This window comes from Aphelocoma coerulescens, chromosome 3 (genome assembly GCF_041296385.1).
Source record: "Aphelocoma coerulescens isolate FSJ_1873_10779 chromosome 3, UR_Acoe_1.0, whole genome shotgun sequence".
Classification (NCBI taxonomy): domain Eukaryota; kingdom Metazoa; phylum Chordata; class Aves; order Passeriformes; family Corvidae; genus Aphelocoma; species Aphelocoma coerulescens.
The window spans coordinates 8,958,516-8,986,303 of NC_091016.1; positions in this window are offsets into that span (position 1 = coordinate 8,958,516).

Genomic DNA, 27,788 nt, shown 5'->3' on the forward strand with positions numbered 1-27,788 from the left:
TCAAATGCATTTAAAAAGCTCTTTAATTGAAAATCCGGCTTTATGTCACAGGCACTCACAGGTTTTTTTTCTGACCACAGTCCTTCCATTAGAGGAATTTTTCTGAAAGGGTAATATCTTCCCCCATAATTAAACAGACCTTAAAATTTCTGCAGATATTGCAAACTTTCAAATTAATCTCATGGAAATCATTTAATTTAATAACCATCTTTTCCAGTATTGAACTGTGGTCGCATTTTTTTGGGCATCCGTACATTCCGTGGGCATTTCTGTTTTCTTTCAGACTTGGGTTGGCATGCCTGACTAAATGTGACACTGTTAAAATTGACTTCATAAAGATGATACGAATGTTTAAATGAAGAAAAGTGAAGAAAAACACATTCCTACACCTCCAAGACTTGAGATATCTGTCAAGAATGTGAAGCAACTTTATTTGCCTAATTTCTACCTTTGGAAGTTTCCCTCTGGTGGTTGTCCTTTTGTCCCAATCTGCAGTAATCACAACAATTGATAACACTGGGAGGTTTACCTTTTATGTCATTTTTGTTAACTGTATCTGCAGGAAAACAGGCTTATTGCAGTCCCTGAGAGCGTTCTCTTTCAGTTTTTCTGATTTCCCAATGCTGCCTGCCAGAAGCACTGTCTTATGTGCTACTGAAGAGACTCCTGTGCAATTTTTTCATGCTAAATGTGAGTAAGCAATTTCCAAGACAGTCACCTGTCTTATTTCCTGGAAAGTCCTGTGTTTTCGAAAAAAGTAGTTATTTTTATAAACCCATTGAAAACAACTGCATTTTAGTAAAATATCTTCAGTAATATCTCTGCTTTGGAAAACTATCACGCTGGTGGATGTTGTGCACAAATTGCCTTCTGCAGGCAGCTGCTCTCACATACCACCAAGCGTTGCTCTAGTGCTTCAGAATAAATTAGCCAGACGAAAGAACATGGGAAAGTTGTAAAAAAACCCACTAAAACCTGATTTGAGGTTTCAACACAGTTAAAATGTGCTTCTTTATTTTACTGACAAGTTGGCCTCTCACATAGAAGTATATCTGTGAGAATTGGGTTTGTGTCAATGGGCAAGGACAGTATGAGTAAGGGACAGTATTTGGGCCAGATTTCCCATTTTATGGATTATCTTGTTTGCTCATGGAGCTCTCCACAATCAATTCAACTGAGGTCCAACTCTCCCAAATACTTCCTGTGAGATTTACCAAGTTGTTTATGCCACAATCAATAATAACAGATGGAATGAGCAAAAAATCCTTATGATCTAGAGCTTAATATATATGGGAGAGAAAAGAGAGGCAGATATCTCATTGAGACAATCTGATTGGTAAAAGAAAGAATAGAGGAAAGGAAGGATGTCTTAGAAGTGGTATCTGCATCCTGAAATGTTGCGCTGTAGACATATCGAATGTGTTGGAAAGGATCACAGTGGGAATACAAAGATACATCTGTGAATGAAATAAGATGTTCACTATTTTTGTGGAGTAATTAGGGAAAAAAAAAAAAGAGTAGGCTAAAGGTTCCTTGTGGCAACACAAATCTCTCCTTGCTCAATAGGGTGTTGATTTTATTTTTGGAATTCACCCTGTGGTGCCAGAGCACCCACATCTGTATCCTAACTGCAGATGCTGCCTGTGCTGCTAATTGACGGTGTTTCAAGGTATCCCCTATGAATAAGTGTAAATTGCTGTAAGTCAGCGCTCTTGAATACGTTTCAATATTTGAAGTCAATTTGTGGGACACTTGTGGTCCTGTTGCTCACTTACCTGTCCCTTCTCCTCTTATTGCTCCTTTTCTGTCTCTTGTCAGTAGCAGCCTATCTCTGCCAGCCCAATCAGGGCTTTTTTTTTTATCAGCTACTGTGAGTCCATGGCCAAAACAAACCTTGAAATATTTTGAACAAATGATGATACACCTGGTCCAAGGTTTTGAGTGACTGTTACTGCCATGTACTGTGCTTACCTTTCTTCAGCAACAAAGCTACAAGACAAAGACAGAAGCAGAGGGAAAAACTGTACTTTCTGGAGTCAGTGTTCTAATCTCTTCTTTTTGACATGTGCATGTACTGTTTTGTCCTCAAGAATATAGGATATGCCCTTCGTAACAGAAGAAACTGAAAGTTGAGCTATTCAGGTCTTTTCAGCATCCAAAGGAGGTGCATGAGGATGATGAAAGGTCTGGAGGAGAAGCTGTATGAGAAGCAGCTGAGGTCACTTAGCTTCTTCAGCCTGGAGGAGACTGACAGGAGACGTCATTGCAGTCTACAGCTTTCTCACAAGGGGAAGAGGAGGGGCACTGAACTCTTCTTTCTGGGGACCAGTGAAAAGACTCAAGGGAATGGCCTGAAGATGAGTCAGGGGATGTTTGGCTTAAAAATCAGGAAAAGGTTTCACTCAGAGGGTGTTTGAGCACCGGAAGAGGCTCCCCAGGGAACCGTTCACAGCACCAAGTCTGACAGATTTCCAGAAGTTTTGGACAATACTCTCAGGCCCATGGTGGGGTTTTGGGCTTGTTCCTTGCACAGAGTCAGGAGCTGGTCTTGATCACCCTTGTGGACCCCTTCCAACCCAGGATATTCTATGATTCTATCTTTCTCTCCTGTCTTCCAGGAGGTATTTGGGTCACCCTTCAAGTCAACAGATAGCTCAGTCAGGGGCTTCTCCTTTTCTTTAAAGAAAAAAAAAATAGCATTTTTGACGCCATCGAGTGTCTATGAGTCAAAAGTTATCATGGAGAGATCCATGTTGAGTTATGTAGCATTGCTTAGTGCCAAAACCAAGTTATCACCCTGCACTTCATATAGCCATTTAGTCACTGCAGCAGAAAAAAGCAAGTGGGAAATGCCACCATGGCAACTGTACATGTTCTAATACACAGCTTCTGTGGGGACACATCCTGATGGTTCTCTTGGTACTGCCTGTACACAGCCTGCCTTGGTGCCCCGATCACAGTAATAAATACAACTTCTCAGCACAACTCAAAGTTGTTGGCCATTGGTTTCTCCACTTCTGCTTTATATTTTATCCAAAGTCACAGGTCCAGACAACCGAGTATTTGGAACCCTTCCCTGGCTATTTGCTGGAGACTGTTTGTTGATCAAAACAAATCTTGTCAGGGTGTTAATTGACTTCCTTTCTTGTATTTATTAATTTATTCTTTTCAGTGGTTTGCAAAATGAAGATGTTTAATGTAACAGATACTGCTTGCTTTTCTTTGTATTTCTTGAGGCAAAGTTGGTGTCATCCCTAAGTTTCTCCATAGCATCTCCTCATAACAAACCTGAGCAACCTGCCAACTTCCCCAGCATGGTGGGAAGTTTACACTCTCCCAAGTGGCTGCGGCACTCTGGTAGCAATCAGTAGATACAGAGCCATGAAATGAAGCTTTGTGAAGGAGATGGAGAACTGCCTGTAGATGGGACCTGTTGATTGGTGGTGGATTTTGCTGCTGCAGCAAATAAGGGAGATTTTCCTATGAGGCTTTCCCCTATCCTCTGCTCCCTCTCGCTCATTTCCCCTGGCTGCTGGACTCCAAAAATACTTTCTCAAAGCAAAGTGATGCTGCAACATCAAGAATAGGATTAATATGATTAACAATAACTTTAAATAAACAGGGAACAAGATAAGAACCAACCGTGTAGCTGTGAGGCCTTCTTAAGGAAGAAAGAATAAAATAAAAATATATGGAATAAGGTTAGTTAACTTCAAAATTTAAATGAACATTATATGGACAAATATTCTGTACACATGTACCGTTCAGCAGCATGTTTAATTTGTTAAGCACAAATAGATTCAAAAAGTGAGCCCCTTTAACTTCATTAAAACTGATGAGAATGAATTGCAAGATGCAGTATTATTATTCTGGCATGTTTCACTTCATGTGGAAGCCTCCGAAGCATTAAGGAACACAAATAGGCTCCAGCATGGCCACATTAGGCTTTGCCATTGCCACCTTGACAAATCTGAGCCTTTTTTCTCCTGCACCTCAGGACACCTTAAAATAATGGCAGCTCAACAGCAGCAGCAATTAAAAACAGGCAGAAAGCTCTCTCACATAAGAAAGAAAATTTCTTTCACATAGAAATTTTTCTATTTTCAAAAAAGATTGCCACATACCCACTAAGCAGATGCCTACACAGCTCTTCGGCCTTTCCAAAATATTGCTTCATGTTCCTCATTTTATGGCAAAATAGGTCATTAATTATGAAACTGCTCTTTCTAGGCTTACAAGGATTTTAATTAACCTTTTCTTCATTATAAAAAGGTAGAGCTGTGTCACTTTTTGCTCTGAGGTTTTCTGTACTATGTACCTTTCTTTTGGGCTCTCTCTCCCTTGTGCTGACATTGCTCACGGAGTTTTTCAAGGCTTCCTGAAAAAGGCCATTACTTGAACCATCAGTCTAAATTAAGCCAAAAAAGAAATTTAAGAGTGAGTAAAGCTTGTACACAGATTGCACCAGCCAGCAGGTGCCTGTGTGCTGGGCAAAACACCCTTGAGTTTCATAGGCATAACTATAAGCCTTACTTTGAATGCCAGTACCCCAACAAAATCCTACAAAATGCTAATGGCCTGTCAACATGATGTCACAGCTTCAGGAAAAGGCATATATGGGACAGTTAATGAACTTGCACTATGTGGACAGAAGAGTAAAATGCTATAGCTGAAGGTAGAGACAGTTTCCAGCAAACCCTTGCTTTCACAGTGGAACCTTTCCGTGTAACCCTATGTGGATGCGAAGGTCCTTAAACACAGGAGTCCAAGCAGTCAAGTGAGGCACCAGGAGTTCACCACTCCCAGAACAGCCTTCCCTTGCCACATATGCAACCCCAGCAGTAAATTATTTTTGCCCCTGGGACAGTGCAATGGCCTGGTCAACTGAAGCATCTCAGAAGATTTTGACCAAATATCTCATTAGGACAATCATCACTATTAGTTTGTGATGCAGCTGCTCCCATCTCTGGCTTTCTGGAGATGAGCTAGAGTTCATGAAGAGAGGTCTCAGAAATCCTAAGTCCTAAATGCACATGTAGAGTAGATCAGACCTTCTATATTATAGTTCCATTATAGCAAATCCATATCCTTTCATGGACACAGGCAGAATGACTGCCATTTAAGAAAATCCTTCTTCTTGTGGCCAAAAATACGTCTTCCTCCCAACTCTCAATTAGATCACAATCAGAGCATTTCTAATCAACAGTTAATCAACACCTCTATGTACCTTCTAGCCAAGGGTGCAACCTGATTATACAGTCATTCATTCATTCATTCATTCATTCATTCATTCATTCCTTAATTGAATCAGGGGGAGGGGCAGGAAGCAGAGGTTAAATTATTTGCTAAGAAGCTGTTTGTTAAAAGCAATGCATACAGCTTGCTCAACACTTATTGTGCCTACCAAAGCAGGATGAGAAGATATAAGACTATTGACAAAGGAAAGGAATCTTGACCAAAGATCATGTTTTCAAACCTAAGACTAACTTAAACCAGCCTTGAAGTTTGGACTTGGGCCAGAGACATAAAGAGCATGTGCAGGGAAGCAAGGTGAAAAGTTCAGAATGAGGAAGACCCTTACTTCATCCCGGAGACCCCTGCCCATGACCACCAGACGACACTGCACAAGTGCAATGCAAATATAAATGACTTTTGGGCTCATTGTAATACGAGGCAAGGCTAGGTGGGGCTAGGTAATGAACATGTATAAGCGTATTGGGAAACTTAATGAATATAGAGTTTGTAACCCGATACATACCAAGCTGAAAGCAGCTGTCAGCATGCATGACTTTGGAGGAACTATCCCCCATGCGTCCCAGCACTGGAATAAACATACCTACTTTACTACTTATTCCAGTAGTGGAGTCTTTTCTGCATATCATTTTGGCGAGCCAGGCAGAAGGAACTCTGCAAGATCAGCTGCAGGATCGGCTGAAGAGCGGACATCCTAGGTGCACCCCAGGGTTTTCCTGGAGGAACTTTGCCTCTCAGCTCACTCACTGCAGGGGCAGACAGAAGCCTGCTGGGACTGCGGATAAATGGTATGTTCTGGATTTAGGGTGCCTGTAAGTCATACGCATGGCCAGGGCTGCTGGTAAGCTGCGCTGAGATGTCTCACACACAGTGTAGTCCCTGTGTGAGTAAAGTTGGAGCTTGCAAGCAGCTGGCTACAGAAGCTGGGAAGGGGGAATTGCTGACCAATAGAGCGGCTGCTAGCGATCCTGAGAGTGGATTGGGTGATTCTGGGGGGATTTCCGCCAGAACTTGTTGATGATTGTATTGGAGAAAATAAATAAGTGGGACCCTGAAGTTGTTAAAAGTGAGTGTTATGAATATTTTGGCTACTAGTAGCTGTTTTGAGTGTTGTTGGGTTGCTTATATGTCTGTGTGGATATTGGTTGTTAGACTTTTATGTGTATGTAGCTGTGGATTAGCTCGCCCATTTGTTTGTAGATTGGAGATGTGTATGTTGTCGTGTGTTGTTTGAGTATGTTGTATTGAAGCATTTGTTTGGAGCGGTGCTAGATTATTGATTTTTGTGCTAATAGAATTAGAATTGTGGCTAGGTGAGAGGTTAGAAGAATCCCTCCCCCTCAGTGGTTTGGTCTTAATTCTTGGGACCCCCAACGCCTTTCTAATACAGCTCCATCTGATTTCCCTTTTGAAATCCCATGTTTAGTATGTGAAAACAGTTGTGAAGCTTGTATTTGTGTGCATGTATTAATTGTGAGAGAAAGTGGTATTGTACTTCTACTAGAAAGAGTGGGTAGCATCCAAGCTGCCAGAGGAGAGAGCTTAGAATCAGAGTAGAAAGAGCAGGAATAAAGAACTTGGCAGAAAATGAAGGTGTAGATAATGTTAGAGTGAGGGGAGAGTGGAAGAGAATAGTGAGAAATTTGAGAAGAACTAGTTAGAAAAGTATGGCAAGTGTATGTAAGAAGGGATGAAGAAAAGGCAAAAGCAAAGGCAAAGGTGATGGCAGAAGTTGTAAGAATTGTGGGCATTGTGGTTAATAGATTTGGGTGTTTGGTTCCCTTTTCTGCTTAGTGTTTCGTGTAGAGCTGTACGGCTCCTGTTATGTGGTGCTTGTGAGGCATTGAAAGGCTCCTGTTTGGAGGGGACCCATGCCCCTGTGCCTTTTGTGTTTTGTTGTGAAAAGCCAAAATTGGCAGGTTTCAGTCCTGAGGCCAATCCGGAGCTCCTATCTTGTGGGGAACCCCCCACCAGTCTGTAGTTTATTGTAGAGAACTAGAATTGGCAAATTCTAATCCTGAAGCCAATTCTGCAGCTGCTGCCTTGTGGAGATGGTGTTGTCCCTATGCAGGCTTAGGTATTTATCATGCAGCCTCATCTGTGGGGGCTATAGGAAACCTTTAAGAGAAAATGCCTGTCCTGAGTGGCCAGTGAAGAAAATAAAAAAATAAAATAAAATAAAATAAAATAAAATAAAATAAAATAAAATAAAATAAAATAAAATAAAATAAAATAAAATAAAATAAAATAAAATAAAATAAAATAAAATAAAATAAAATAAAATAAGAAAGAAAAATAAAAAGCCGTTCAAATGCTTGATTCACAGACGGCAACTCTTGCAAAACTTTTAAAAGCAGGCTCACTCCCTCCACTGGAGAATCAACTGGAGGAAGCCCCCCTGAAAACCTGTGGGAAACAACAAAAGTGGTGCAACAAGCACTTCATAGAATAAAAACTAAAACTCCACTTGAATAAGTTAATGCAATTAACAACTAGTTTCACTCAGGCATATTTTTCATATTTTTTCTAGGAAGTTTGTTTCTTTTCTCTTTTCTAAGAATGTCAAACATTCCAGCATCAAAGATAAAGCAGTTTGAGAGCAAGGAAACTGCAAGCAGCAAAATCACACCTAAATGTGACAACCATTGCTTCACTGTCAGTTTGTGTTAGTCCCAAAAAATTTGACTTCTTTTTTTAATCATCAGTCTAGTGGGCCAAATTTTCACTTTTCTTTTATAGGAACCTACCAACACATGAGATGGAGCTGCATAAAAACCAATGAAATTTCAAGTCACCATAATTGCTTGCATTGTCAGTTAGTTAATGTTTGTAATTTGTTTGTGTTTTCATTGCAAGTGACTTGGTGAGAGATCAAATAGAAGTTAAAGCATTCTACATATTATTGAGTTTAATTTTTGTCTAACTTCTTTTGTCTTTTTCTGAAAAATGTTGTAGCTAAGGTCTTACAGATCTATAATTTGTTTCAACCAGTAGTATCCTGAAAGTTGGTATAAGAATTTATACATATTTGAAACCCTACAAATATGTACTAACCTTCCCAGTTCTGCCTCAGAAGGCTTCAAAATTATTACAATATGGCTAAATTTTTTAGATTTTCTAATTAGTGAATGAAAGAATCTTGACAAAACACAAGCAAATGCTACATGAAAAATGATTGAATCCCCCTTCCTAAACCAAGAAATGCAGCCATGGACTGCAGATAAGATGTGAATAAAATACAGAAAAGGCTTCTACCAACTCTCAAACTTATGTGCTCTTGAATCTCATGCCATATGTCTTAAAGAGTATTTTAACTTTGCCTCATGCCTCCTATTTATAGCACATTCTGCAATCTCAGTTGTAGGTGCAGAATGTGATGAAGGCAATTTACTACTTAAAACAGACAAACAAGACTAAAAGAAGAGAAATACCCATAGACAGTGAAATTAACGCAACCGGGGGCTTGTAACCACCTTGGGCAGAGGGGATGCAGCGTTGGCCTCCACAACGTCCTCGCTGGACGGCTCAGTGGAATCAGCGTGGGATGGGTGCGTGCGCTGGCTCCTCCTCAGAGGAAGCACGTCAGGTGGCCGATGGATTAGGCTTGCGTTAGCCCGGAGGCAAAGAAGGTGGGAGGGGCTTCTGGTGTGGGTTCCAACAGGTTTATTTGCAGGAGGGTCCAGGAACCAGAAAAAAGCGTCAAGGAAAAGCGGGCTCACCCCTTTATGGGGGGGTGGAGCAAGGCGGGGAAAGAGAAAACAACCAATGGGGTACAAGCAGAGGGGAGGATACAATTTTTCAGAACAAATGGGGAAAACAGGGAGGCAGGAGTCATAACAGGGAACCAATTAATAACTAAAATAGGGAGAACCTTCTGGAACAGGGGGAGGTACTTTAGGATTGGGAGCCACCCACGGGGAGGTAACCTAGATCTCTTCTGGTCCGCCTTCTGATCCACTGTCCTGGGTGGGGAAATCCACCCAGTGGATGGCCCTGGTTTGACTGACATTTGATGGTTTCAGCCTGAGAGCAGGCTGAGCCACCCCAACATCTCCCCCTTCTTTATTACATTGAAATGAGGGGAAAGGCTTAAGGGATTTCAAAACCAAACACTTAAAAATGGGAAAGGCTAATAAAATTAACAACACTATAAACAAAACCCAGACAATGTCCTTGATAATGGATGGAATCTGGCTGCTGAAGCTCCCGGTGGATGAAGAGAGACCGGAGCCAGAAACGATGTTTTTAAACCAGTCGCTGCCCTCTGCATGCAGGTTGTCAACTTGGGCACGAATTTCCTTAATTTCGGCATGGATGGACTTGCTCTTTGACAAAAAGTCTATACAGCAGAGTCCTTCAAACTCATTGCAGCCGTGGGCGTGGAGAAGGAAATCAGTGGCAGCTCAATTTTTTAATGTCGCCTGTTTTGTTTTTTCTACCTCAGCTAAAAGCTGGCTGAGGGCAGTGGACGTGGCTTGGGCGTTTTTTCCTAGCCAACAAGAAATCTGCTCAAGTTCTCCAAGGGCCTTAGCTGCCGCCACCCACAGCAGGAAAATTGACAGGATAACTCTTTTAGAATGAGGCCAATTAGTGACCGAATTCTCACAATCATCAGGGATTTTGTAAATTGACCCAGCCTGGTTAGCCAAATTTTGCCACTTGAGAAGTTGAGCCCTATCTGGGGTGAGAGTGGTCAAATACCCCAGAGTGCAGGGGCCACCTGTGAGAAATGGTGGGATTCCGTTCCACGCCTGGTCCCCACAGATTAAGAATAAACCCTCTGGCAGCACTTTGCTGTGACTGATGGAGTTGGAAACTGACAGAGCCATATTGTGACACCAATTCTGGGTTTTATAGATTGGGAATTGGTGTTCTGGCTTGCTATAGTGTGAGTTAAAACAAAAGGCTGCCCCAGCAGACCCCTTAAGATACAATTCTCGGGGCTCCTGTATGGCTACTGGAAGTTCCCACATCCACCGGTCCCAGCGGAGGGAGGATGTGGGTGTTGTGGGTGTAGGCAACAAGCTCCTCAGCATGCAAGGGAATACCAACAAGGCAGGAAGACATTGGGTCCTTCACCTTGCCCGTGTCCAAGCATATCTCTGTCTGGTTGAGGGCTTGGGCCAGCGATACCCACACGTTGTTTTGTGGCTGCAGTATGATCCATGCCTCGCCTCGTTGGTGGTGGCACAGGAGGAGCAGCAGCAGCAGGTGGGAAGCTGATGTTTCTGGCAGTTGGGGCATGTTGCCACAATGGCTTTCGCCTGGTCTCTAGTGAGGTGGAAAATTCGGATGAGAGCTGGAGCATTTTGATGGAACATTGCATGGCTCAGCTGGGCTTGCTGGAATCGGTTAGGCAGATTCGCTAACTCGATGGGCATAGCTAGGGCATCTGCTCTCCTGTTCCCTTCGGCAATAAATCCTGGCAGGTCAGTGTGTGACGTCACATGCATTATGTAAAAGGGTTGCTTTCGGTGGGAGACAATTTGGATTAGCTTCGAAAGCAAGTTATAGATTTTTGGATTCGCCACCTCTCTGAGCAATGTTCTTTCTGCTCTGGACACCACTCCTGCTACATATGTGGGATCTGTTACCAAATTAAAAGGTTCATTGAACCACTCAAATGCTCTGACCACTGCAGCAAGCTCTGCAACCTGGGGCATAACAATGGGCTTGGCGAGATGACAGCGCCTCTTGGACCATGATGAGGGAGTTTCTTGCCTCTTCTGTCAACTGCCTCGGGGATTTGAGATCCTCGTTCCCACAAAGCAGGTTGAACAGAGGGGCAAGGTCCTCAGTCGTCAGTCCCAGGAGATGCCTCACCCAGTTGATGGACTCGCAGAGTTGATGGAGTTCCTGCAGAGTCTTGGGGTTATCGTTGATTTTCAATGGTTGGGGCACCACCATCTGCTCCTCTATTTTTAGTCCTAGATATTTAAAGGGTGAGGTCTTCTGGACCTTCTCGGGATGGATTTCGAATCCATCAGCCTCTAAAGCCCTGATTACCTCCCCCAGAGTCCAGTCCAGGTACTGCTGCGTGGGTGCACACACCAAAACATAGTCCATGTAGTGTAGGATCACAGCTCTAACTGCCTTTTTCCGGACAGGGGACAGAATGCGAGCGACATACCACTGGCAGATGGTGGGCGAGTTTTTCATGCCTTGCAGCAGAACTCGCCAGTGGTAGCGCTGCATGGGAGCCTCTTGGTTGAGGGAAGGCACCGAGAAGGCAGACTGGGGTGCATCATCCAGATGCAGGGGGATATGGAAGAAGCAGTCTTTGATGTCTATGACTGCTAGCTTCCACTGCCTAGGGAGCATAGAGGGTGATGGCATTCCGGGCTGCAGGGGTCCCATGTCCTCAATGACCGCAGGTCGTGAAGGAGTGTCCACTTGTCTGTCCCCAGCTTCCAGATCACAAAGACCGGGGAGTTCCAAGCACTCTTGGAAGGCTCAATGTTCCCCTTCCCCAGCTGCTCCTCCACGAGTGCAGTGAGCGCTCTCAATTGGTGTGTTTTTAAAGGCCACTGATCCACCCAGACCTTTTCATCGGTGAGCCAATTCAATTTCTGGGTGGGGCGCTCCACAGTGGCCCCTACTAAAAATCCCGGGGTTGAGATGGGATCTCAACCCGGGCTCCCCACTGGGACATGAGATCCCTGCCCCGCAATGTAAACCCAGAGTCAATAACAAATGGACGGATTGTTGCAATCCGCCCCTCTGGACCCTCAATCTGGACATCCGTCCTGCTTCTCTGGGCAGCCACAGATCCTCCCACACCCATAACAATACCTTCCACCAGCTGCAACCCCCAATGTGACAGCCAGTTGCTGGAGGCGATGACTGTCACGTCTGCCCCTGTGTCCATCATCCCTGCTAGGCTGATGTCCGAGCCCTGGCATGAAATCTTACAGCTTAGCATTGGCTTATCTTCCCCTACCACTTCACCCCAGAAGACAGATGAGTTGTAGTTTTCTGGTGAACTTCTGGGCATGATGATGGCCTGGGCGAGAACCTGGCCAGCTGCAAGAAAGAAAGGTGGATGAATACATTGGATGTTAATTGTAAAGAGTCCTTGTGACCCTACTTGGACGATCTCTGGTGTTATTGAGATCTCTGGTGGTGTACGCCTGGTGTCTCCTAGAATAAACAAGCAGCTGTCTTTCAGTCCTTCGTAGCTCACGAGGACCCGTCAAGGTGTGATGGAGTCCATCGTGGTTGCAGTAGTGGTAGTCACAGTTTTTCTGGTTGAGGCTTCTTTATTTATGTCATCACACAGGGCCGCAGATCCACGCTGGGTCCTCAGTTTCCCGGCTGTACCTCCACGGGAGTGGGCGATGCTACTTCCCCTGGGGAAACAGCTCAGGAACTTTGATTAATCGGGGCTGGAGCTCTGCAGTTTTGGGCCACATGTCCTGGCTTGGCACATCTATGACAAGTCCAGGTTCTGTTTGTCATCCTCTTGTCCTGAGGTGCTGTTGCCTCAGCAGCACCCGCAGCTTCTACCACATTCCCCCTCGTTTTTAAATTTGGTTGGCCAATTGGAACTAAGGTTGTGCAGTGTCGAATAATTTGCTTTAACATTGGTGGAGGATCAAGTGGAAGGGTCATAATCACTCTCTTACAAGGTTCATTTGCATTAGCTTTTGCTATTTGAGTGATTATGCTTTCTCTAATTCTTGTATCTTCCACTTGCTTCTCCACCACTAATTTTAATTTGTCAATAAAGTCAATAAATGGCTCATTTGGAAGTTGCCAAATTTCAGTAAAATTTAGTAGGGGCACCGATTTAGGGGGCATCATTAAAAATGCTTGCTCCGACGCATGCTTTACAGCATTTAAGCTCTGGGGTGTTTCCGGCCTGGTCTTGTGGCTTGGCAAGCAACCCCTCACCAGTAAGGTGGTCCATGGAAACCCCTGCGTTATTAGGGTCTTGCAATAGGATTGGGAGGACCTCTCTTAGTTGCTTTCTCCACCCATCATCCCACAGCTCGAATTTGGCTGGAGAAAGAAAGCAAGAAAAAATGCTTGGGAGGTCTGTCGGGACCAACACTGTATTAGTGAGGGTGGCCTGCAGGAGATTGCGGAAATACGGACTCTCCCTCCCAAACTCCTTCTGGGCTTTACAAAGTTCTTTGAGCCCAGCAGGGTCAAAGGGTTTCCGGGTGGGGTTGTCGCCAGCTCGGTTATAAGTAACCGGAGCGGCGAAGGGACCGGAGGAGGCTCCCGTTTCTGGGTTCAAGATGGCATCAGTTCCAGTTTCCACAGCGTAGGAACCGGAAGATGAGGCGTGGGAACCAGAAGGCTCCTCCCAGTAGGCAGGGCCTGAGGACAAAGAGGAGTGACCACAGGAAGGGCAGGGACTCCCGACGCAGGAGGCGGGACCCGATGCGAAGGAGGAGCTCACAGATGTCATGTTAGGAGGGGGCGGGGCCAGGAAAGGGTGGGGAGGGGGGAGAAGAGGATTTTGGGAAGAAGAAGGAAAAAAGGCGGGCTGTGCCATGCAGTCTCCTCCATTTTGGGGGAGTGCAGGAACAGCAGGGAAAGGGGACAAAACAGTGGAAGAAGAAAAGCCTTCACCGTCATTTTCAGGGCAATAAAACTGGGAACCGCTTTTTGGGCAAACAACCGGGGAAGACAGCATAGGAGAGCAGGTTTGGGTAGAAGATGAAACAGCCTGGCCAGGGCTACTTCGGCGGGGTGGCTGAGAGGATCGAGGAGGGTCAGGGAGATGGTGGCAGCCCTGTGCCTCTGGGCATTTTACAACTTCCAGTCTTCTCAGCGAAGGGGTAGTGGGGATGAGGAACATGAGGGGGGGAAGGAGGGACTTGGGAAGAACTGGGGAGAACTCAGGGCTTTTCTTTTATTTTCCGATTAGCTTTGTGTATATCTCTCAAAGCCCAGACCATGTAGAGAAACCTCACTCCGGACGGATCTCCCCTTTGGTTTAATTCTAATATTTTGTCCCCCACAAATTGCCAAAACGTGGCCGACTTCAAATTAACAGGGGACATCTGGGAAAAATAAAAGAAGAGCCACTTAACAAACCTTTTCAAAAACCCCTTTGATAACTTTAACCCACAATTCTTCAGGGACTCCCCAACTTGGAGATAAACCTCCCGCTGAGGCTGGGAAAGCGTAGCTCCCATCTTAAACCTCAGCCTCAACTTCACCCACCACCAGCAAAAAGGAGAAATTAAACGTAATTTCCCAGGGGCCGGGAATCACAAGAATACTCACACACACGAGAAGAAGACACAGGCGTCCGGTCCTGGAAACAAAAAGGCACGGTGGGGTCCTCCGGATCAGGCTGCTCTCCTGGCAGGAGTTGGCAACCTCCTCTCAGAGCACAACTTTTAAAACAGAGCGCGCTGCCGCCAGAGGCGGCGCGGCGGTGGCTCTGAATTGCTAACACTCGCAGCCCCCTGGCAGCAAGGACGATGCAGGAACGCACATGTCTGTTGTCCCTGTTCGGGGCACCAACCTAACGCAACCGGGGGCTTGTAACCACAAGCCTCGGCATGCCCTTGGGCAGAGGGGACGCAGCGTTAGCCTCCACAACGTCCTCGCTGGACGGCTCAGTGGAATCGGCGTGGGATGGGTGCGTGCACTGGCTCCTCCTCAGAGGAAGCACATCAGGTGGCTGATGGATTAGGCTTGCGTTAGCCCGGAGGCAAAGAAGGTGGGAGGGGCTTCTGGTGTGGGTTCCAACAGGTTTATTTGCAGGAGGGTCCAGGAACCAGAGAAAAGCGTCAAGGAAAAGCGGGCTCACCCCTTTATGGGGGGGTGGAGCAAGGCGGGGAAAGAGAAAACAACCAATGGGGTACAAGCAGAGGGGAGGATACAATTTTTCAGAACAAATGGGGAAAACAGGGAGGCAGGAGTCATAACAGGGAACCAATTAATAACTAAAAAAGGGAGAACTTTCTGGAACAGGGGGAGGTACTTTAGGATTGGGAGCCACCCACGGGGAGGTAACCTAGATCTCTTCTGGTCCACCTTCCGATCCACTGTCCTGGGTGGGGAAACCCACCCAGTGGATGGCCCTGGTTTGACTGACATTTGATGGTTTCAGCCTGAGAGCAGGCTGAGCCACCCCAACATAAAATAACAGATCAAGTGATCACATTAGTATGAGATGTTGAAATTCCAAAGAGATCTACTAGAACAATTACAAGCAACCATTGCATTTAAGAATGGGGAAATTATTCTGGAGGTAGATGACCAACAGTACGTGGAAATACTGAGCTTAATATTAACAACTAAAGGCTCTGCAGAGGAAATTAGAGAAGAGATAGCGAGTCAAGTGTTCCCAGGAGTCTGGGCTACAGATGTACCTGGGAGAGCCAAAAATACAACCCCAATACAGATCAAACTCAAAGAGGGAAAACAACCAGTTAGAATTAAACAATACCCCCTCAAAAAGGAAGACAGAGAAGGAATTAGCCCAATAATTGAAAAATTCTTACAGTTGGGACTGTTAAAAGAGTGCCAGTCTGATTTCAACACTCCTATCGTGCCTGTCCGTAAACCTGATGGGTCGTACCAGGTGGTACAGGATTTAAGGGCTGTTAACAAGATAACTGAAGATCTCTATCCTGTGCTAGCAAATCCTTACACTCTGTTAACATGCTTAACACCAGAGCTAACTTGGTTTACTATTTTAGATTTAAAGGATGCTTTCTTTTGCCTCCCTCTCCATGAAGTCAGCCAGAAAACTTTTGCATTCGAATGGGAAAGCCCTAAGAGTGGGTTCAAAACTCAGCTCACATGGACAGTGTTGCCTCAAGGATTTAAGAACAGTATCACTCTGTTTGGAGAACAACTTGCAAAAGATCTAGAGTCCTGAGAAGCCCCACCAAGAGAAGGGAAGCTATTGCAGTATGTAGATGACCTTTTAATAGCTACCCAAAGAGAAGAAGCTTGCGTAGCTTGGACGGTAAGCCTCTTAAACTTTCTGGGACTCCAAGAGTACAGGGTATCTAAGAAAAAGGCTCAGGTGGTGAAACAGAAGTGATCTATCTGGGCTATGAAGTTAGCGCCGGACAACAAACTTTGGGGGAAGATCACAAAGAAGTGATACGCCAAACCCTGAAACCCCAGACAGTGAAAGAGTTACAGACTTTTCTGGGGATGACAGGGTAGTGCAGATTATGGATTTACAATTACGGACTGCTCATGAAACCACTATATGAGCTCATTACAAAAAAAAGCAGAGATCTCCAGTGGACAAAGGAGGCCACGCGGGCCTTCAGCCAGCTAAGAATGCCCTCATGTCAGCTCCAGCTCTAGGACTTCCAGATGTGAGTAAGCCATTCTTTCTATTTTCCCATGAGAAACAAGGGATTGCCTTGGGAATACTAGCACAGGACTTGGGCCCATACCAACGGGCAGTTGCCTATTTCTCTAAGCAGCTAGATGCAGCAGCCAAAGGATGGCCTGGGTGCCTCAGAGCCGTTGCAGCAGTTGTGCTAAACATCCAAGAAGCACGCAAATTCACCTTGGGTCAGAAAATGACTGTGCTGGTATCCCACACGGTGTCCGCGGTGCTGGAAGTGAAAGGCGGGCACTGGCTCTCCCCACAAAGGTTCCTGAAATATCAAGCCATCATGGTGGAACAAGATGATGCAGAAATAGTGGTAACTAACATTGTCAACCCAGCTTCCTTTCTCAGTGGAAATCAAAAGGAACGAGTATGCCTGGAGACTATTGAAGCCACCTACTCCAGCTGCCCGAACCTGAAGGATACCCCTTTAGATGATGCAGAGACCTGGTTCACTGATGGGAGCAGCTATGTCATCAGTGGAAAGCAGCATGCTGGGTATGCAGTTACCACCTGCCGGGAGGTTGTAGAATCCGGACCCCTGCCAACAAACACCTCTGCACAAAAAGCTGAAATAATCCCTCTAACCCGTGCCTTAGAGATAACAAAAGGAAAGAAAATAAACATCTATACAGACTCAAAGTATGCCTTTGGAGTTGTACACGCACACGGGGCCATCTGGAAAGAAAGAGGACTGTTAAATTCGCAGGGAAAGGGCATCAAACATGCACAGGAAATAATGCGGCTGTTGGAAGCAGTCCAGCTACCTGAGAAGGTAGCAATCATGCACATTAAGGCACATCAAAAGGTGAGCTCAGAATTGGAAGAAAGAAATGACATCGTGGACACAGAGGCAAAAGAAGCAGCAAAAATTGAGGTAACGACAACTGGAGCCTTGATCCCAGATGGACAACTTTCCCTAGAGGGTAAGCCAACATATAATAAAAAGGACAAGAAATTGATTAAAGGTGAAGAGGGAACATTTAACCAAGAGAGATGGGCTATCACCACAGAAGGAAAATTGGTTATTCCCTCCCATTTGCTATGGTCACTAGTAAGAGAGGAGCACCAGAAAACACATTGGGGAACAAATGCCCTGTATAACTACTTAATTGGGAAAATTATCACTAGAAATTTATATGAAACCGTTGTGCAGGTAACTCGACAGCGCAACCTTTGCCTCCAGACTAATCCCAAAAAGATCCCCAAACCAAAAATGGGTCAAATTAGAAGGCGCCATGGGCCTGGACAGCAGTGGCAGATTGATTTTATGGAACTTCCAAGAAAAGGGGGGTATCAATATTTACTACTGCTGACAGATACTTTTTCAGGATGGCCAGAAGATTCTCCTACATGAACCTCTAAGGCTTGAGAAGTAACGAAAGCATTACTACAAGAAATAATACCGTGCTTTGGAGTTCCAGCCACAGTATCTTCAGACAGAGGACCACATTTTATTTCAAGGGTGGTACAACAAACTAGCCGTCATTTAGGCATAGATTGGGAACTCCACACTCCATACCACCCCCAGTTGAGTGGTCAAGTAGAGAAAATGAATCATTTGATTAAACAGCAAATTGTGAGATTAGGGCAAGAAGCTAACTTACCCTGGCCCCAATCTCTTCCACTTGCATTGTTATGAATTTGGACCAAGCCCAGAATTAAAGAAAAGCTAAGTCCCTTCGAAATACTTTATGAGAGACCATATGGGATACAGAAAAGAATATGTACCCAAATTAGAGAGGAGACGTTAACCACCTATATGATTGCTTTAGGTAAACAGCTTAGAGAAATTGAAAAACGTGGCTGGAACCCGGAGTCGAGGCTTGGACGGTCCTGTACATGACATTCAGCCTGGAGATTATGTATATGTTAAGTCTCATACAGAAAAAATTCTGGAACCACAGTGGGAAGGAGCATTCCAGGTACTTCTCACCACTTACAGCGCGATTAAGATCAGAGAACAGAGTGCCTGGATTCACCATACTCAAGTAAAGAAGGCTCCAGAAGCCCCTTGGAAAGTGACCCCTGGTGATGATGAACTGAAATTGAAGTTTACCTGAACAAAATGAAAATGTTACAGTGGCACACAAGTATAACCCAGAAAATTGTTTTTTTCACAGTCATAATTGTAGCCTTAAGTTGGGAAGTTATTCATGAGAGAAAAGACATATGGTCCCCAGCTTTTTTGCGGTTTACTGGACTGGAAATATTCTGATTTAAAAGATTTAAACCCACTGACTGTAGTCATGCACAGAAACCAAGTGTATACAAAGCAAGAATGGAAAAAACAAAAAGCTACTTCAGGGAACTGTAGGAGAAGAAATCAAAATAGGATGCCAAATGATTAACAGAACTACTCATAAAAAAGCAACCCAAATTAGCGTTTCAACTACTCCTACAAACAAACATAATGAAATCTGTAGTCATTCAAGTGAAGTAGATTGTTGGTATAATTTTACATTAGTGCAGACCACTGAAGTAGTTTGTCTTTGGGCCCAGGACAGTAATGGGCTCTCATTCAAATTCCAGATAAAGACCGTGGCTCGGCCTACTACGACCTACGCCAGCAATCGAATTCAAACCCAGGTCACGCCACTTAAGCCTGAACCAAAGATTTATGAGATTGGCCTCTATGTAGTGAGGAACACAGAGCAGCAATTATTGCTGTTTAATCCAGAGTGGTCTCTTAAGCGTGTAGAACTACTAATGCAAATTAATATTTCTGGTATTTCTGAGATCCAACCAGCCTGCTCCCCTTTATAACAAACGTCCTTGGAAAGGTGGACAGCCTGGCTGCAGAAGCAAACCCCCTTCAAAGGCAAAATGCGGAGAGACCTGACTGGCATGCTGGGAACAGGACTGGGAGTCATAAATGGAATTGATTCAGAGATACCAATGAATAAATTGGCCGTGGCAACCAGTGACCTGACCAAATTAAAACAGCCCCTACAATTCTCCCTGTTAGCATTAGGAAACAGTCAGTGGCAAGTCTCAAAAATACTCCCAGACTTCACAAAGACCAGCGACCTGGACCACAAACTGATATTAAACACACTTGGTGTAGCTCAAGACAATGTATCATTAGCCCTTTGCTGCACACAAGCCCAATTATGGATGCAGTCAACAGCTTCCTTAATTATAAGAGAAGGAAATGAAGGTGTTTTCCCTATCGAAATCCAAGAAGCTGTTTGGAATAATGCTTCTAAGTAAGAAAGAAAGCTCCCATCCTGGTGGACCTTGGTAAATTTCTCTTATGACCCAATGACTAACATAGCTACTGCCTTTGTGCTTACTACGCGTAATGCTACAGTTTATGTAATTCATCCAATTGTTGCATTGGGACTAAACTATAAAGGAACAGTCTTTTACCCCTCTGAACACAGAGTATGGGCTCAGATAGTAGAAGAAAAATGGCAAACAGTAAATTTAGAATCTTGCATCACACGGGAAAAACAAGGGTTTATCTGTGAAAGTAATACACTTGATGCCAAAAACATATGTCTTGACATAGAACAAGGCATTTGTCATTTCGAGGTCCACCCAGACACTACACCGAAAACTGTACTTGTATATATTGGCCAAGGCTGTGTGTGCTTAAGAACTATCTGCACTTCTATGAAGATAGATGACAGTAGTATAAATGTAGCTGCCAGGAATCACTCTAATTTTTGTATTTGTAATTTTACCAAGATTGTTGGGTGCGACTTTTTGTATTTAGTACCAGTTGTGTCTCATCAGGTGATAAAGTCTAACTACACCATATACCATAAATTGGTACCCACACCTATTGGGATGGACCTCACATTAGTAAAGCAATTAGTGAAACATCAGGACCTAATTGAGATTTTAGAAGAAATCCAAAAGAACGAGAAAAAAACCTTAGTCACCATCCATCATGACACACAAGAAATCAGCAGAATCTTGCAAAGAGTAAAACAAGATGCAAGTCATAACTGGTGGGATGCAATTTTCGGATGGTCACCTACCACAACTGGCATTCTAAATACGTTATGTCACCCCATAATTGTTTTATTAATTTTGGTGAGTGCTTGCCTTGTGTTGTCTATTATGTTGCTTGTTTAGATCTATAGAGTGCTAAAGAAGTTATCAGTTTTAACTGCTTTGTCAAATGCACATGGGAAAGCATTAAGGGATGCTTATCATAAAAGATTATTAGAAAAAGAATTTACATATTAGTAAAAGAATTTACTAACTCTATAGAAAAGGGGGGACTGAATCAGGGAAGGGGGGGAAAGCAGAGTTTAAATGATTTGCTAAGAAGCTGTTTGTTAAAAGCAATGCATACAGCTTGCTCAACACTTATTGTGCCTACCAAAGCAGGATGAGAAGATATAAGACTATTGATAAAAGAAAGGAATCTTGACCAAAGATCATTTTTTCGAACCTAAAACTAACTTAAACTTGAAGTTTGGACTTGAGCCAGAGACATAAAGAGCATGTGCAGGGAAGCAAGGTGAAAAGTTCAGAATGAGGAAGACCCTTTACTTCATCTGAGAAAGACCCTTACATCATCCCAGCGACCCCTGCCCACAACCACCAGACGGCACTGCGCAAGCGCAACGCAGATGTAAATGACTTTTGGGCTCATTGTAATATGAGGCGAGGCTAGGCGGGGCTAGGTAACGAATATTGGGAAACTTAATGAATATGGAACTTGTAACCCGGTATGTACCAAGCTGAATGCAGCTGTGGGCATGCATGACTTTGGAGGAACTATCCCCCATGCGTCACAGCACTGGAATAAGCATACCTACTTTACTACTTATTCCAGTAGTGGAGTCTTTTCCGCATATCATAATCATCTCCTTTTTTTAGACCTGTTGCTTTTAAATCCTTGGGGCAGGAGGAGAGGAGGTCTGTGTCGAGTTTTGAAGATGATGCCTACAGACTATTTCCCAGAAGTTGTTTCCAACAACTCTGCTCTCAAAGTTTCTTTTCTGCAGTTCTACAGCTGGTCCCCCTGTTGTGTGTTAGGTTTCTCAGTGAATGTTTTCCCATTTGTCACCTGAAAAGACACTGGGAGGAGGAGATGATGCCCCAGGGATGTATGACAAGGTAAATGAGTTAACAAAAGTGTAGCTGATCACTCTGGCATACCACCAGAATGGTTTTGGGGAGGGGAAAGGAAGCAAGTGGAGGTTCGGCAGGTTTTAGCAGGGTGTGTGCAGTCTGTCCATGCTGGGAGCGAAAACAGTCGTCTTGCAGTTTTTTTCCTGGACTTTCTTGCCTGTGACTGCTGCTTACGAGAGAGAGAGGGTCCCAACCAGCCCCCGTTGACTGAGGCTTCAGCCACAGGCAGGGCTGAGAGACACCTGCTGCCTGCATGAGTTTCAGGGCAATTATCCCCTGGAGTTCGTCCAATGTTCCTCATGAGGACTCACATTGGATCTCCCCCTGCTGGCCGTGAGTGAGCCACTGTGGTCTCTCTGCCATGCCCACACCCACGCCCAAGCCTGAGCCCGCCCTGTCCCCTGCTGGACCCCTCACCTCACTGGAGCTGCCAGTGCTCCCTGCCTGTTGTGGTCATAGCTATACCAAAGGAGAAACATAGTATTTAGCATTTGGGAAGCTTCTGTTATGTTGTTTTTTGTTCTGTTCTGCTCTGTTCTATATATATATTAAAGAACTGTTATGCCTTTTCCTACATTTTTGCTTGGAATCCCCATAATTTTCAAAGTTATAACAGTTTGGAGGAAGGGGTCTTCTTCCTATTCCAGGAAGGTTCCCGCCTTCCTCTGGAGACATTTGTCTTTTAAACCAAGACACCCTGCCATCTGTGATTTGGGTCTAGAGAGGGTAGATTCCTCTGGCATTCCAGGTCCAGCCTCCATCAAAGATTGATTTCAAGACCCTTAACTCAAGTATCTCTGAGGCTTTGGTTCATTTTGCTGTTGAGAGGGCAGGTGTCCCCAACAGATCCTGGTATCCGATCTTGACTAGCTCCTCCACTCATTTCTTTTTCCTTCGCCCTTGGTTTTGCTAAACTCCAAATAGTCACCCCGTATCTTTGTGTATCCTGCTGGTGTGCTGTGACCTCTCTTTAATGTACTGTCAAGGAAGGATAGGGAGGGAATCAATACCAGCATATTGGTTATTAGATTTTTAGGAACCAAAGGCTTTTTCTGGCATTTCGATCACAGAAGGAGACAGCTCTGTTCTTCTTCAGTGGAACTTATAAATATGGAAATAAGGAAAACTTCAGAAACAAGAGGCAGGGAGACGTAAACAGGCTGGCTCTGACCTTGGGATGGGTGCTCGCTTGCACATTAGCTTTGGTGGTATTAAATCTGTAAATAGATGTATATATCCAGGGCAAGGCTTTTCCTTTGTGTGTTTGCTTTCTAAAAAAAATGGGTAGAAAATCCAGATTATCCTTTGGGTGTTTGGCCACATCACAGCTTCTTAGGAAGACATTTGCATATTAAAATGTCTTCTCTCTGCTGGAAAACTTGTAGCTTCTCCCTTGGCACCTCTGGGTGTAGCCTTGGGCACCAAGGAACAGACGAAGGTTCTATGTTGCCATGTCTGTCCACAGAGGGATAAGGAGTGAATGATGGCACAGGGGGAGTGCAGAAACCCCCTATTCCCTGAAGCAAAAGAGCAAGCAGGCACACAGATTAATTTAGAGAAATTAATACTTAGCTCACCAAGAGACCTCAAGGCATCACTGAATACTTGCAGAGAGAAATCCATGCTGGGGAGCTTTAATTAAACTAAGCAGCTTGCAAAAAAGGGTAGCAAAAAATGGATAAAAAACGTGCAGTGCCAATGAGTTATTAATATAAACGCTCACCTGAAATCCCACCAGGGCTGAAGTCCTTCCCTGCTGTTGCAGAAAGCCCAGCTCCTCATCCTCCCTGTCAGCTGATTTAGGCTGTAAAGATCTCACCCTGAAGGATGGGGAAGCAGCATGCCAGAAGGGATTCATGCTCTTTTTGGAAGAGGGAGAAATTATACGTCTAGGAAGACAGCTTCCCTCTCATTGCACCAGCACTGGCTGATGGCCAGGTCTTCCAGTGCTGCATCCCCTTGGCTGGGAGCAAGGTGTCAGAATCACTCTGTCTTGTACTTTGGAGAGTACAGAAATGTGTTTTTCTTTAAACTGTCTCCTTTCAGACAGTGCTGCTCAACTCTCTCCAGATTGTGTCATTTTTCTCCAGGGTTGTCTGGACAGTGTTGTGATATTTTGCTTGGCATCAGGATTTTGCTGAGCTTTCCATGCTGACTATCTGAAGTTGGACCCTTTTGCTCTGCTCTTGTTTGCAACCCCAATCTGAAAAGTTGAGGCACTGGCCTTGCTGTTAAATTCATTATTTTTTATGGTCAGCACGGAATAAAGATATTTTTATCTGGAAAGCTGACTCCTTTGCTTTAATGAGAGTGGGGGAACTTCAAAATTCTTAAAAATAAAGCCTCATATCATAAAATAAGTCGACACATTCAAATGTGAGTCCTCTTTATTTCACAGTATCTTTAATTCAGCAGCAAACTCTATGATTTACACTACAGTGCACTGCAGCTCCTAAGTGAACCTGAGGATTTCATGATTCCTCATGAGAGGGGTTTGTCACATGAATATTTGAGACAAGCTGAAAAAAATCAATGGGTGGATAAATGCAAGTGATATTTTACCTCAGGGCACAAAGCATCATCCGCCCCAGCTCACAGTGCCTGACTGCTGGGGAGGGTTATCTAGGATACTGACAGAAGTATATGGAATAAGGATTTTTAGAGGAAAAGGTTCAAAATTAATTTCAGGGTTGTTTTGCTGATCTGCATGGTTATGGGGGGGTGAGTTCAGTCACAGTTGGTTCAGAGGCACCCTTTCTGGGTTTGGAAAACAATAGGCAGATGATGAATCACTGGCAGCAGTGTTTCCTGGCCCACAAAAACACTCATGTAAAGGAGGCCAAGCATGAACTCACTTCCTCTATTATGTACTGCCATGCCAGCTCTGAAGACCAAGAGCCCAGAAGATGCAGATCACAACCCTTGGTGCTGAGCATTGCAACGTGCTTGGTGACGGTCCTTGAAGCAGCACATGAACCTGTGATGTGATGCACATCAAAAGTCAGTGGGGAGTGAGGTTTCTTCCCCCACCACATGGAATTGTGACAATGCACACCAGAAGTCACTCTGGCCATGATGGGGCATGTTGGAGCCAAGAGGACCTGCTCCTCAGCCACTCACCTTCGCAAGGGGTCTGTACTTCGCTGTCATGGGTTAGCAAGCATAGATCCAGAAGTGATTTTCTTGCAAAGAGGTGCTTACAGCTTCCTCTATGACCTAACAGAACCTATCAACTGGCTAGTTTGAATATTGACAATTTTTTAAGCCACTTAAAAATTTTTGACTGCCTCTGTGGTCCACATTTAAGAATGGACAAACCCCAGGAAAGCTCTCTCTCACTTCCGGCCCTGGGACAGGTAACTGGGCTGGGCCCCTGTATGCAGCCCAGTGGGCCCGGGCCGGGCCCTGCTCAGCCCGGGGCCAGGCTGGGACACAGCCATCATGGAGCCGTGAAGCCCGGTTCCATCCACGGCCCCTCCACACCCCTGTTACATGCAGACGGCGCAGCCCGGATCCACAAGCCCCCTCCAGTGCAGCTGAAGATTCAGCTGAAGCTGCTCTCTGTCCAGCAAAGATCATGTGACCAACAGCAATAAGCAAACTCCAGCTGAAGGGCCCAGGTGAGATTAACCCTTTTAGTGCTGCAAGTTTCCTCCAGACCAGATGAAGCCTGCAGACATTAAGTAAAGAAAGAAGAGCTGAAAAAAATCCTGAGGGAGGAGAAAGAGGAGATGCTTAGAAGCTGAAACTCTGTTATAAAGCTATGGTGGTGATGGACTGTGATATATCAAAGTACCTGTTGTAATTTCATGAAAGCATGGGGGGTGGAGCGTTCAAACCGTACTTGTGAGCAAAAGCACCTGTGCTGAAATAAGCAAATGCTGAAGCAGCTGTAATTTGATGAGAAGTTTGAACAGGGAGAGATGGAAGTGATGAGGATTCTTGATCCAAATTGGAAAGAGAAAGACCTCTGTTCCTAGAGATGCTCCCAGAGATAGTCCTAGAGATGAAGATGATGAGGACCCTTTTTGCTCCCAGGGAAGGGAGAGGGCCTCTATTCCTAGAGATGAAGATGCTCCCAGAGATGGGTGAAGAGAACCTTTGTTTTTGAACAGCTCAGCCTTAAAATGGTACCCCAGTAGCTCAAGATTGGACCCTCGAAAGCAGTTGTGGGAACAGCTGTAAGTCGGGGGAAGGGACTCTCACATGTGAGCAGAGAACCAACATAGATGGCTGTCTCATTGTGATACTGAAGCCATGAGCGAATTTCTTGTGGCGATGTCTCCATAGCATGAGCAGGGGAGATTCCTCTCCCTAAGTGAACTGAAAAAGGTTATTATGGAAGTGTTAAACAGACTGAAAATCTCAAGGATTGTCCTTCTACATTGTCAGTGGGAGAAGGGAGAAAGGTGGGGGGAGGAGAAGTGTTCTGAAGGTGTGGTCTGATTTTTTTCTATCTTTTAGGTCTGTTAATAAACTTCTTTATATTCTTTTAAGTTTTGGGCCTGCTTTGCTTTCTCACAGAGGGTAAATGGGTGAGTGGTGAGTATTTTGGACCAAACCACTACACTCTAATTGGTGTTTCTGCCCGGTTTCAAGCTGAACCCGCTACATTTGCATATTGCCAATCCATGAGAACTTTTGAATAATCATAGTTTGAGGGAAGGATAATTACTAGCTCTTAGTTTGCCCACTGACATCAATGCTATCAAAGGAGCCTAAACATATACTCCCTTTTCTGGGGAATTATCACACTGTAACACAATACCTTTGGCTCTTATTGATTCACCCTTTGAGGATTATGCAGAGCTGTTGACAGATAAGACTAAAAATATAAAACAGCCACCTTGAAGTGCTGGTACCATACAAAGCCTTTATTGAATACCAATCTAAACATTCAGACTGCTCCTCTCAGATAACCTAATCCTTTTCTATGTTAACACTCCACAACAAAAGGAATCAATTATTATATATCAGTCCATATAGATTTGGTGCTGCGTTTTTGGAAGCTTAACCTGTTCCTTCATTATTGAGCGATCAATAAAAAATTTCAGTAGGAGCATTTTATGATTACATAATGCAAAATCCCAAATATGTTTGGCTTCAGCTGATCCTCTGTGGTGTTCTTTTGTGGAGGTTGGATTTATAATTTTTTTTTTCTCTATGACTATTAATTAATTACATAAAGCAGCCCTGACACAGAAATCCAATCTGTCCTTTCACAAACAGAGCATTCTTTTTGCTGCTCATAAAGGAAAAGCAAAAAAAAGAAAATTAGCAATAACAAAAGTCAGATGTAAATATTTCATATTTTCATTTTCCTTTAATTAACTGTGACTCTTCCCTTTATAATAAGCTACAGAATAATTGTCACAGCAACAGTGGAAGCTCATTGAGTAAACTAGAATTGAAATACAGTCCTAGCTGTGCAGAGGGGGCTGCAGCAGTGTAGTAGGTTGGTAGGACTGGAGTGATGATCCAGCCAGGCCATGAACACAAACAGCCCACAACAAAAGGTGTCAGTAAGATTTTACAGCAGTGTTTGGGGCAGTGGATGCTGCCTCTTGTCCTCCCAGGTTTTCTTACCTTGATCTCCTTAGAGAGATCTATCACTCTCCCTGTATCCTATTATATGTCCCTCAAAGCTTTTTTAGCACTAGTCTGCCAAAAAAAGGTGAATAGGACAGTGAATTTAAGCAAAAACCTTCCATAACACATACTTGTTTTGCCAATTGACGGGGGCAACAGAAAGGACACAGACACCAATGGAAAGAATGCTCTTTTTTTACTATTAATATCAAGGCAACACAGAAATAAAATGATACATTTAATAAAACAATAAGCTTACTATGCACTCAGTTTCAGTAACAAACAAAATAAGGAAGATACCAAATCATTACTATATGAGAAAGAGAATAGTGATTGAGAAAGATACATCCCCAATTGCTCAAATATGTTACCATCATCCAGATCCACAGTTGCTGGGGAGCCCCTGTTGCAGTGACGATTTGGAGAATTTTCCCAGGAACTGGGAGGTCCTAGCAGTGTGTCCACTCCTAAGTTGCTGCAAGAGGGTCCAGATTTTACAGACCCAAATCAGCAAGTCAGAATGACTTGC